Source organism: Typopeltis vanoorti, chromosome 3 (genome assembly GCF_054136105.1).
Source record: "Typopeltis vanoorti isolate ZY-2024b chromosome 3, IOZ_Tvanoo_1.0, whole genome shotgun sequence".
In the NCBI taxonomy this organism is placed as follows: domain Eukaryota; kingdom Metazoa; phylum Arthropoda; class Arachnida; order Uropygi; family Thelyphonidae; genus Typopeltis; species Typopeltis vanoorti.
Genome location: NC_143551.1, coordinates 69,469,580 through 69,482,966, shown reverse-complemented (window position 1 = coordinate 69,482,966; position 13,387 = coordinate 69,469,580).

The window sequence follows — 13,387 nt, the reverse complement described above, 5'->3', positions numbered from 1 at the left end:
TTTTACTTTAAACACTTTATTATGCCTTGTATACATATAATAATTACATTATAAAATTATAGAAATTACAAAATTTAATAATTCTGAAAATTACATACATATGATAATAATAATAGTATATTAATTAAATTTCAATTAAATCCTTTAATTGAAATGTCCAAATATTTAAAGAGACGAAGTAAACACGATAAGCACTACGAACACTCTTCTACTGGCGCAAACTCCATATAAACAACAGTGGAACTGAGCGACGGACAGCGCCGCATTCCGCTAATAGCTAGCATCTCACTATGACGTGCATATGCTTGCGCGCGTAGCAATATGACACTGTGGTAAACACTGCTGCTAGCATGCCAGCTGGCCACCAGACACGGTTAATAAACTCAAACCCCACTACGCCCGCCTTTCCCCCCCCCAGATTATATGGGGTTCCGAAAATACACAAACAAAATGTGCCCCTTCGACCAATCGTGGAAGGAATAGACAGTCCCAATTACCACCTAGCCAAGAAATTAGCGGCAACACTCAAGGAGTTGGTAGGTCATTCCCCCTCCTACATAAAAAACACACCACACTTTATAAACAAAATTAAAAACATAACACTCGACAAAGACGACTTGTTAGTCAGTTTCGACGTTTCTGCCCTTTTCACTAATGTCCCCATCAATGACACAATTCTCCTACTACAGAACAAATTTCCCCCAACATTATGGCCCTCTTTGCCCACGTACTAAAGTCCGGTTACTTTGTGTGGCAAAACAAATTCTACCTACAAAAAAAAGAAGGTACAGACATGGGCTCACCACTATTCCCCTCCCCCCCAAATTGCTAACTTCTACATGGAAACCTTTGAGCAAAGGGCTCTTGATTCCACCACGTTAAGACCGACAGTATGGCTTAGATACGTTGACGACGTGTTCGCGATCTGGCCGCACGGGCGACAAACGCTAAACACATTCCTGAGCCACCTGAACAAACAACATGAACGCATACAATTTACCATCGAAATCGAAAACCAAAATTCGCTTCCGTTCCTAGACACACTAGTCACACATCTTCCTTCAGGCAGTCTATCCTTCAGGGTCTACCGAAAACCGACACACACTGGCCAATACATACATGCTAATTCATACCACCACCCATCACAAAAATATGGAGTCATTAACACCCTGAAACAAGAACTAAAAATCATTAGTGACACATTCATAAATAATGGCTATAACAAAAATACTGTTAATAAAATACTCTATAAAACTACAACAAAAACGAATCTAGATTACAGTAAAACCATAGACATCCCATACATTAAAGGGTTATCAGAAAAAATCAACAGAATCCTACAACATTATAACCTCAATGCCACCTTTAAACCACCCACTAAACTTAAAACCATATTCAACTCCTCTAAGGATCCTCTCCTCCCATTAGCACATCTTGGAGTCTATTGCATCCGCTGCACCTGTAACTTACCATACATTGGTGAAACAGAACGGGCAATCCCTATATGCAAGAAAGAACACATTAGACACATTAAATATAACCATTATGGTGAAGCAGGCCTCACAGACCACGCACTCAACACCTTACACCAAATCAACTGGAAAAGCACCTGCTCCTTACACCGCACAAAAACCTGGTACGAAAGGAAATTTAAGGAATCCTGCGAAATCCTGATAAATCACCCAAATATCAACAACAAAGATGGCATGAAAATTCCAAGGATCTGGATGGCACACATTCAGCCTACCTAATATGAAAGATCCAGCATAAGTCAGGACTCTAGGCAATCCTTAGCTAGTATTAGAAACCATTCCATACCAACTGGCTGGAATGATGTTAATATATGTATATAGTAGACAACACTAATAATAGGACTCTAGCGTTGATGTATAATTTTTTTTTTCTCACCAGAGGTCAGGCCAACAATTGTTGTAGCGGTTGGTCAGTGTCTTTAACAAAACAGTTTGATTGTAATATAGCTTGTATCCTGTGTATTGTTGTATGCTCCAGAAGATGACCTTGACATAAAGGTCGAAACGTCGAATGTAGATTTTAGTTATATTAAACTAAAGTTTTTATTCAAACACAGTAGTTGTCTCCATTATTATCAAAAATGCACACTGCTGTTAGCGTCCTTCGCACTCCTAGGTGCTACAAGATGGATTTTTATTATTTTTTATACAAAATAAGAGAATTGTATAGGATTGTTGATGATAAAATTAAATATTACAAGCAAATATAAATTAATTAATTAATATATTTATATATCGAGAAAAATTGGGGGTGTTGCAGTTCCGCAGTGCCTATGCATGAGCAGCCTCTGATTAAAATTATGATTGCATATTATGCATTTGCAAAAACATGTTATTCCCGTTTTTTTTTTTTTTTGAGATTGAATTTCATGCAAATTTTCCTCTTTTTTGGTATAATGGGTTAATAATAGATAATTTATAGTTTGCAATTGAATAAGATTACATTTTTAATAGCGTTTAGAGCATAACAATAAGTTATATATATTTTATAATTTTTAGTTTAATGTATTTAAGCGCTGTAACTAGAGCACTCAATGATATTTTTTTCCCTTTCTGTTGATCTCGGTTGAGATGTAATGTCACAGCTTGCATCCTCGAAGCTTTTTAATAAGCTTATCTGAGGATGACACTGGTTAGATTTTTTTAATGATTTGATTGCTGTGTTGGAAGTAGGCTGATTTGAGAGGTCAAATGAATGATCTGAAAGGTCTGATCAAAGTGGAATTGCCAATATATTCTGGTGTTATTACATCTGTCTTGATGGTTCAAATTCGTTTTTGTTGTGGTCTTCTTTTTGAACTAATTAGGAGCTTTTTTTTCACCGTTGCAGGCTTTCTATATCTTCTGAGCTTTTGATTTGTATTGGCTTTGAAGTTTGTGATTTCCTCAAGAATATCTTTGTATCTCTGATCCATAAAAATTTGTAATTTTTTTCTCTTTTTGCTTTTCTTTCTTGGTACAACAGATTCTGGTTTGGTGTTAAATATTCAGATAGGAAGATTGGTGTATGGCCTTTAAATGAGTTCAAGTCCTTGGCAACTGTTTTTTTTCTGTCTGCTAGCTTTTATGAGATTGTCTCTTGTGGACTTGCTTGTAAGACAAACTATGACGTACAGGTCATGGCAAGCCTTGTTTTTGCTCTTCCTAGGAATCCAATTTATGGTCTGAATGTCGTTAAGATGTAGAGAGAGATATCAATTGTAGCCTAATCAATTGATATCTAATTTTAAAATTGCAGCCTAATTTTAAAACTACATCTCTGAGGTTTTCTGTAGGTGCAGTTTCAGGAAGACCATTTATGACAAGATCATCTTTATGTTGTTGCTGATTTAAACATTCGTTCGTATTGTAGTTTTAGGGAATTAAGTTCTTAATGGAGTTCGGATGTCTCTTTCATCAAATTGTATTGACTGTCAATTAGTGCGTTAATGCTGATTTTAATGTCTTTTACCGTTTGCAACACTTATATGATTTCCGTCGGGCAATAAATCCTTCAGGCATTTGATGCACTTCATGACTCACCTTTCTTCCCTTGAGCAACTGTAGTGTGATTGTAAAGATAGCTGCGTCCTTGTTCTTCGTTCGTTGTTAACCACAGTCCTCTCTGTACACTTTTCTGCACTTCAAAATTTGGTTTCTTCTAGCCGATTTCGGTGAATTTTATATCTCTGTTTTAGGCATGACAAGTAGAGTTACTTGGGAATACTTTCAAATTAAATACGGTAGTTAGAACTGTCTTAATTTACTGCCCATTAGACCTTCATGGCAAAGGATTTAACACAGCACACCATGCCGGCTCGGACGTCGCCCGGTTCAACAAGGTCTGCGTTGCCATTCGGTAGCAACTCCAGGGGTGGCAATGAGAAGTTAGCGACTGGCGCTACCACTAACACTGACATAAATAATGGAAAAACTGGATCCAGATTCCGACTCCGCAACCATTTAATGACCGGAACTTGGAATATTAGGACTCTGCTACAATCAGGTCAACTCAAATCACTACAGCACGAACTAAAAAGATATGAATGGACTGTTATGGGACTTTGTGAAATTCGATGGCCCAAAACAAGAGAGCTAACAATAGATGAAGGACATTTGCTTTTTTACTCTGGATGTGATTGCAGTGGAAAAGAAGGTGTCGGGTTTTTGATACACAAATCATCACGAAATTCTGTCATGGAATTCAACCCTATCAATAGCAGAATTGCTCTAGTCCACTTGAGAGAAAAACCATCAATATCACCATCATGTAGGTGTATGCCCCTACCACAGATCACGAGGACTCCGAAGTAGAGGAGTTTTATGGTCAACTTAATGCAACAATTACCAGAGCGAATAGAAAAGACCTTTTGATTGTACAAGGCGATTGGAATGACAAAATTGGAAGACATCGGCAAGAATTATCTCCCATTTGTCGGACCGTATGGCTATGGGGAGAGAAAAAAGAGGTTTTGAATTGATCAATTTTGCCTCACAAAATGAACTTACCATTACTAACACTCTATTTCCCCATAAACCTTCCAGAAGCTGGGCATGGACTACCCCTGATGGTAAAACACACAACCAAATTGTTGGTTGTGTGTTTTACCATCATGGTCATCACAACTGTGAATATGAAAATGAGGGAAAGACCTACCTACAAAATCTACTCGTAAAAGATATAATATAGAAAAATTAAAAGATCCCCAAATAAATATACTATATAAATACAAATTAAAACACATTTTTGACACAAGCTTCAAGAAATATAATAGTATTGAATCTAAAAACAAATACTTCTCACAAAATTTAACGGAGATAGCTGAAGAAATCCTTGGATACAAAAGGAAAATAAATAAACCATGGATAACCAAATATATTTTGGACCTATGCGACGAAAGAAGATATTTGACATCTCACATTAATAGCGCTGATAATAGAGAACAATATAAAAATATTACTAATTATTAAAAAAGAAATCAAACATGCTAGAAACTTATGGGTGTGATGAATGCAAAAATATAGAAGAGGACTTAAATAAAAAATAATTCTAAAAGTGCTTTTCAAATTATCGATAAGTTAACCAAATCTTTTACCGCAATTACTTGGAGCATAGAAGAAGATGGAACTCCTATCACAGATAACCAGAAAATAGTTGATAGATGGAAATGTTACACAACCAAGCTTTTTCAAAAGGACCCTGAACTGACTGATGATATTTTGGAAGGAATTTTGCCAGGAGGTTAGGAGGAAGGAGATTACCCAATATTAAATGAAGTTATTGCAGCAGTTAGCGTCTCAAAAATAGGAAAATCACAGGAAAGTGATGGTGTCACTGCGGAACTGATACGCAAAGGAGGTGATATCATCATAGACACTTTGCTAAATTTATTCCAGGACGTATGGAACACAGAGACTTGGCCCTCTGATTGGCGGACTTCTGTCCTTGTACCTATTCCTAAAAACGGAAACAGCAATAAATGTAGCAACTATAGAACAATAAGCCTTATTAGTCATCCAAGAAAAATCCTGTTAAAAATACTACTGGCAAGAATTGAAAAGAAAATAGAAAGCAGACTATCAGATGAACAAGCAGGTTTCCGGAAGTCCAGAAGTACAATTAACCATATTTTTACAATACACATACCAGGCAAAAAATACATAGAACATAACAAAATAATCTGTCACAACTTTTTAGACCTTCAAAAAGCTTTTGACTCAATATGGCACGAGGCATTATGGAAAATTTTAGAACATTATGGTATTGACAACAAAATCATTAGGATTATTAAATCTCTGTATTTCTCATCTGATATGAGAATTGAAATTAAAAATTACAGCAGCGAACCGTTCCAGGCAGAACGGAGGGTAACACAGGGATGCATCTTATCCCCTCTTCTTTTTAATTGTTTTCTGGAATATGTCATAGATGAAGCTCTTTATGAATATTACACTGGAATAGTAGTAGTTGGCGGACTGAGAATAAATAACTTACATTTTGCTGACGATATCGATCTTCTGGCAGAAAGTGAAGAAGAATTACAAGAGATAACCAGCCATGTTTTCGGAACATTAAAAAAATATCGATTATACATAAAACTACAAAAAACAAAAACAATGATAACCTCAAAACCAGGCATTGAATTCTTAAAGATACAAATTGGCAATAAGCAAATTGAAAATGCAAAGAAGTTCACTTATCTAGGAAGCACGTTGAGTCAAGATGGTCGTTCAAAATCCGACATTAAATACCGAATTGCTAAGGCAACCATGGCCCTACAGAAGTTAAAACCATTGTGGGGAGATAACAGAATAGCAATCACAACCAGACTAAGACTAATTGACACCTTGGTGAATTCTGTCCTCTTGTATGGTTGTGAGGCCTGGACTTTATTGAAAGAAGATGAGAGTAGACTCCTGTCTTTCGAAATGAAAACTTACAGAAGACTTTTGAGAATTCCCTATACTGCTCACGAAACTAATGAAAATGCCCGAAAACTGATTGATTCAATAGATGGGAGAAAATGGGAAAATATTCTGACAGTCATCAGAAGAAGAAGACGGATGAAGTGATTCGGACATGTGGAGAGGGATAATGGCATTCCAAAGCAAACACTAGAAGGAATCATTCCGAGATCTAGGGTGAGGGGCCGACCTCCATTAAAATGGACTGATAACATCAAAAAATGGACAAATTCTTCCCTTTCTCAACTGACATCAAGAACAAGATACCGAGATGAGTGGAGGAGGCTAGCAAAGAGTATGACCTACCAGCCATGAATGACCCAATTGTTCATTTCGGACTACGGAGAAGAAGAAGTTAGAACCGCTTTAAAACTATAAAAAACGGGCGCAAGAGGATGAGGAATGGAAAAGCGGTGGGCCCCGACAGAATTCCAGTGGAGGCATGGAAGGCACTGGGGGAAGAGGGAATTGACCTGCTGTGGGACCTGTTCATGAAAGTTTGCCAACAGGAAAATATACCCGAGGAATGGAGGGAGAGTACTCTTGTTCCCATCTACAAGGGTAAAGGGGATGCACAAGACTGTAAAAATTACAGAGGAATAAAGTTGATGTCCCACACAATGAAGATCCTAGAAAGGGTTCTTGATGGTAGATTGAGGAAGGAGGTGGAGATTGCAAAGGAACAATTTGGCTTCATGCCTGGTAGATCAACAACAGATGTTATCTTTGGGTTACGACAGATGATGGAAAAATATCGAGAGAAACAAAGGGAGCTACATCTAGTATTTATTGATCTGGAGATAGCATACGATAGAGTGCCAAGGCAAGAAGTCTGGAGGTGTCTGAGGGAGAAGAAGTTTCCGGAGAAATATATCAGGTTGGTGCGGGAAATGTACAGAAATGTGAAGAGAAGTGTTCGAACCTGTTTGGGACAGACAGAGTGTTTTCAAGAAACAGTTGGCTTGCATCAAGGGTCAGCATTAAGTCCGTTTCTGTTTAATATTGTGATGGAGGTGGTAACAGAGGAGATGAGAGAAGATGCGCCTTGGACAATGTTGTATGCAGATGACATCTTGCTGTGTGTAGATTCAAGAGAAGAAGCGGGAACTAAACTGGAAAGATGGAGAAAAGTACTGGAAGAGAGAGAGGTATGAGACTGAGCTGAAGTAAGACAGAGTATATGTGTTGCGCAATGGGCAGCGGCGGCCAGGAGACAGATCTGGAGCTGGAAGGAAATGTCATCAGGAAGGTGAGAGACTTTAGATACTTAGGTTCAACAGTGGAAGAAGATGGAAGAGCTGAGAAGGAAGTGGGATGCAGGATACAAGCGGGTTGGAGGAACTGGAGGGAGATGGCTGGAGTGTTATGCAATAAGAGGGTGCCGATCAATCTGAAAGGCAAAATTTATAGGACAGTAGTGAGGCCACCTATGATATATGCTATAGAAACTGTAGCCCTGAGGAAAAATAACATCAGCAGGATGGAAGTAGCAGAGATGAGAATGCTTAGGTGGATGTGTGGTGTGACCAGAAAGGATCGTCTGAGAAATGACTATGTTAGGGGAAACAGTGAAAGTTACGAACTTAGGAGCGAAAATATAGGAGGCAAGGTTGAGATGGTTTGGTCATGTGATGAGGATGGATGACGAATATGTGGGAAGAAGGGTCATGCAGATGGATGTGCAAGGAAGGCGGAAGCGTGGGCGGCCAAAGAAGAGATGGAGGGAGCTGGTAGAAGAGGACTTGAAGATGAAGAACTTGGATGTGGTGACAGCCCAAGACAGGGGTGTGGAGGAGACTCATTACAAACAGTGACCCTCACTTAAGTGGGAGAAGCTGCAGAAGAAGAAGAAGATTATTATTATTATTATCAGCAAAAATCAGCTAACGCCTTTTTATTCCCATATGTACAGGAAGTAAGCGAGGCCATTTAGCCCTATCTAACTTTTGGAGACTGAGTGGGCAATTCAATCTCCACTGGTACCCAATCGGAGATAGCTAGCCCAAGGCTATCACTAATTAAGCGGCACGCAGTGAAGAGAGACGACTCTACAGGTGCCGCCATCTCGTGGTCCCTAACCCCAACACTCGTTTTTTTTAATGTCTGAAATAATGTGGATTCTATGGTCGATTTTCTTGAGTGTACGGGACGAAAAACCCGAGTCTCCGGGAGAAAAAACCCGCTTGCCCGTGCCAGAGATCGACTATATCGGGAACCGGTCGAAAAAAGGCGTAGAAAAATACTCGAAATCAAGTCATCCTCTTGCGGCCTGTGCGGCCAAGCGCCGTGGTATGCAAACGCCACATCCACTGAGCTACACAAGCTCGTTATTATTATTATTATTATTATTATTATTATAAATTAATAAATCAGTTAACGCCTTTTATTCCCTTATAGGAAGTAGGCGAGGCCTTTATACCCTATCTAGCTTTCAGAGAGACTGAGTGGGCAGTTAATTCTCCACCGGTAACCAATCAGAAAGACTGGCCTATGTCTATCACTAATTATAGTAGCCACTGATGAAGAGGCTGGCAAACAAATGCTGCCATCTTTTGGTACCTAACCCTAACAAGATATGTCACTGTCTGAAACAATGTGAGTACTACGGTCGATTTTCTTGAGTTTACGGGATAAAAAACTCGAGTTTCCGGGAGGAAAAACCCGCTTGCCAGTGCAAGAGATTGACTAACTCTGGAACCGGTCGAAGAAAGGATTAGAAAACGTTCCTTCAGTCGGTGACTAGACTTGAGCTTAAGTCAAACTTCGAGCGGCCAACGAGCAGAGGACGCAAGTGCCATTATTATTATTATTTTTTTATTTTATTTTATTTTTTTTTTAAATAAAAATAAATAAAAAATGCGTTGTAAGGCGATTTAATAATAATAATAAATAAGTAATTATTGTACAGGCCTTCAATGGAGTCAGAAGACTCATTGCGGGAGACTCACACTAATCATTATTCACACAATACCTATCATGCCTCTTAAATGCATTCACTGTCAGGACACACAACTACCTCTTACAGACCAATCCAGTCATTAATCATTCTCCAAATAAAAAAATTCCAGTTCGAACACCTTTACGAACCACACACATACACAACTTCGAGGGGTAACCCCCCTAGTTCTTTCTCTCACTACTCATCATATATTGAAACATATTCATTTATTTTAATCTTTTCTGTTTTTATCATGTATTATCTTTGTAGCCTGTCAACTAGACCTTGTAATTCACAACTCATAAACCTTCAACCTATTCTCAAGGGGGAATCCCACAAGCCTGTCGTCGGCTTGGTCACTGGTCTCTGGATTCTCTCCACTATTTCCAAATTATTCAGATGCACAGTAGTAAAATGCGGCAGAATCAATGCCTTATAAAGAAGGATAAAAATCTATCTGTACTTGTCAAGGTGAACTTCAACATCCAAGTAATCTTTTGAGCTGTTTTGAAAACTTTTGCTGGTTCCCCTCAGAACTTCAACTCAGTCTACCATCATTTTTCATGTAAATCTTTTCATCTCGAACTGATTCATTCTGTAAAATATGTATACCATCGCTATCAACTATTGCTCATCCCAGTTTTGCATCCTTAGCAAAGAACTGAATATGTCCCCATAAATCATTCTATATATCATTAATATACAAACTGAACATGGTGGATCAATTAAAAAACTTGATGCATTCCACTAGTTAACCTCATTCTCTTTGACTCTATTCCATTATGTATTACTCTCTAGCATCTGCCAGTCACCTATCCCCACTCCACCATCGATGCCACCAGTCTCGTATCCATTTCTATTTGCTCCAACTAATGCTATAGTTTTCTGTAGAGCATTCTGCAAATGCTCTTACAAAGTACAGCAATGCCATGATGTAGCCATTGCCATAGGTAATTCTGCTGTCATTATTATAAAATGTGAGTAATTTACTTTTATAAAGCTGTGATGGCCAGCATAGAGTGTCAAATTCCTATCTACCCATTCCTGAATTCTACCTTGAACCAACTTTTCAAATATCTTCAAACCACTAATGAAATGCCAAATGGTCTGTAATACTTCTATCTTAGATCCGCTTCTATGTAAAGAAATTTTCTTAGCCTCTTTCCACTCCCTTGGAACTTTACCATAGCAGAGACGCGGATTAAACAACTTCGTCAGACGCACTATCAGTTCTTTTGAACAATCTCATAGCACAAGTGTCAACATGCCATCCCATCCCATCCCACTGCTGTATTCACATCCATATTTTTCAATATGTTAAACACCTGCAGTTCATCCACTTAAATTTTTCCATCAGTGTCTTTCACATTGGCAAGTTTAAAATCTCCATCAGGATGATAAACCCTTGCGATGTGATCACTTAGCAACTCAACTATTTCTTCTGTTACTGTCACTTTCCAACCATCGACAATGTTTAAAGCTGTCCTACCAAATTATTCTTCCTCTTACTCGCCACATATAGAAAAAACTCCTTAGAATTTACTTTCCTTTGGCAGCTGATTTTTTTCATAATCTGATTTCGCTAACCTTGCTATTCAGAGACCCTTCTTGCCTGCGCTTTGTGTTTCCAATGGGCATGTTAATCTCCTTTTCCTTTATCTCTACTTTATATTGTTGCTCATTCATTTAACACCTAATTGGTTTATCCTCCTGACTCTAATTATGCAGCTTGATACTAACTTCCACAAACAACCATTTCCCACTTTCCATTCAGTACTGCTATTCATTCTATTAGCTTCTTATTCCATGGCACTGCTCCAAACTGTTTCCTATAAAAATGAAATAAATCCGTTAATGCCTTTTATTCACTATAAAGAATAGGCAAGGCTGATCACTACCTAACTTTTTGGAGACATAGGAATCACTCTCCATCGGTAGCCAATCAGAGATAGCTAGCCCAAGGTTATCACTAATTATAAACGGCATCCAGCGAAAAGACGGGAATAAGTGTCGCCATCTCGTGGTCTCTAACGCAGTATATTATTTATCTGAAATAGTAAGAGTTCTACCTTCAATTTTATTGAGTTTACCGGAGTGTAAACCCGAGTTTCTGGGAGAAAAATCCTCTTGTCCATGTTCGAGATCCACTAACTCAGGAACTAGTCAAAGAGACGGTTAGAAGAGTTCCTGTAAGTGGCGATTAGATTTGAAATGAAAACAGTTTTCTATGGGTGGCCTAGCGCTATTGGTGCAAACGACACTACCACAGGCTACTCAGGCGTTAGTTCCATCCTAAGACTGTCATAATTACCTTCTCTGCAATTCCGCATAAACACTCACCTGACTGAGAATTCCACTTGTTTAACAACCATCCAGAACAAGACTTCTTGGTTACTTCTATGATCTGATTCAGAGTGGCCGATAGATCTGATGCTATTATCAGATTCAGCACTCTCAAATTTTCAAAAAACAAACAAAAAAATATCATATATTGCATGCTTTTGGATGAATTTGCGGGTTAAGAGAAACCATTGGCATCACAAAAAAAAAAAGGTTTGTTGTTGCACGTGTTCGGCACTTCTTAAAGTGCCGAACTGGACTAATTTCTTTGTCAACTTCTAGAGAAGTTGGTCATTAAAAATGCAACCTTTTCTTTGTGTATGGTGCATCAGAATCTATAACCAATGGCCACAACTGAAAAAAAGAGGCACAGGTTAAATTCAAAAACATAAGAACAAAATTTCTGGAAACAACATGATTAATCTATTTCACATGCATAGTTGAATTTGAATATGTACTGCGTTACTTCCTCGTCTTTCTATGCCACATTAAATATTTTTTAGTTGCTGTACCCAGTGCCATAACTAAGCAGGTGCAACGGGTGCACAGGGACAGCGCCTTCGACGAAGAGATCCGGAAATGAGGTTCAAAAAATAATCAGTATTATATTTTCATTTTCAAATTTTGCCGCGGTGGGGGCCGATTCCGTAACGTTTTTGGTTAAACTTAAAAATTAACTTATCTATTTCTATCATGATTTTTCTTTTTTTTTTTTTTTTCAATAAAAAAGGGGGAGCTAAATTAAACCTTGAACAGGGCCCATGAAAAGCTAGTTACGACACTGGCTGCACATATTCCGCACGTTGATTAGAGTATCCGTGATAAAAATATATAAATATATATGTAAAAAAACACCGAACGATATATTTTCGTATGGAAAACAAACGGAAACGTAGTGATATTCAAATTATGTTGTAACATGATCTGAGAGAATTAATTTCTTGTACTCCGGTTTAGAATATTTCTCCGAAAATTTTGGCGTTGAGCGCTAAATGAATGATGTGAAACTGCTGTCGATATTTGTGGATGACAAAATGCAGTATATAATCATTTTTCTGCTAGCATTTAAAAATGGAAACACCTGATACGAATAACGAAAATGCAAAATTTCAGGAATAAAGGATAGATTGAGGGTCTGTGAGTTACAAAAGTTGGCTGATAGGCGAAAGGGGGGGGGGGGATATGATAAAACATTTAAGTTACTTAAAGAATTTTATAGGATTAATACAAAGGAAATATTTCAGAACTAGGCTAGAATGTACAAAACCAGAGATCATTCCCGGAAGTTGGATAAAATTGTGGTCAGCAAGGGCATGAGAACTAAATATTTCACTTGAGAGCGAAAGGGGTTGCATGAGTTAGTTATGAGTGCTTTGTCAGTAAATGGTTTCAAGGAGAGGGTTATAATAGATACTGTGCTGATAGCTTGGATCAATGGATTTCAAGATTTCTAGCTCGTGGCTTGAAATTATGGGGGGGGGGGGGGGGGTTTGCTGCAACTTTCGAAATATACATGCACACTGTAAGTACAGTGTATACGTGTTTGGATAAAATATCAACATTATGGTAAAAATTAAACATGAAAAAATATTGTTTATTATCGGTAAAATTATACAGTTTAATATAATTCAAA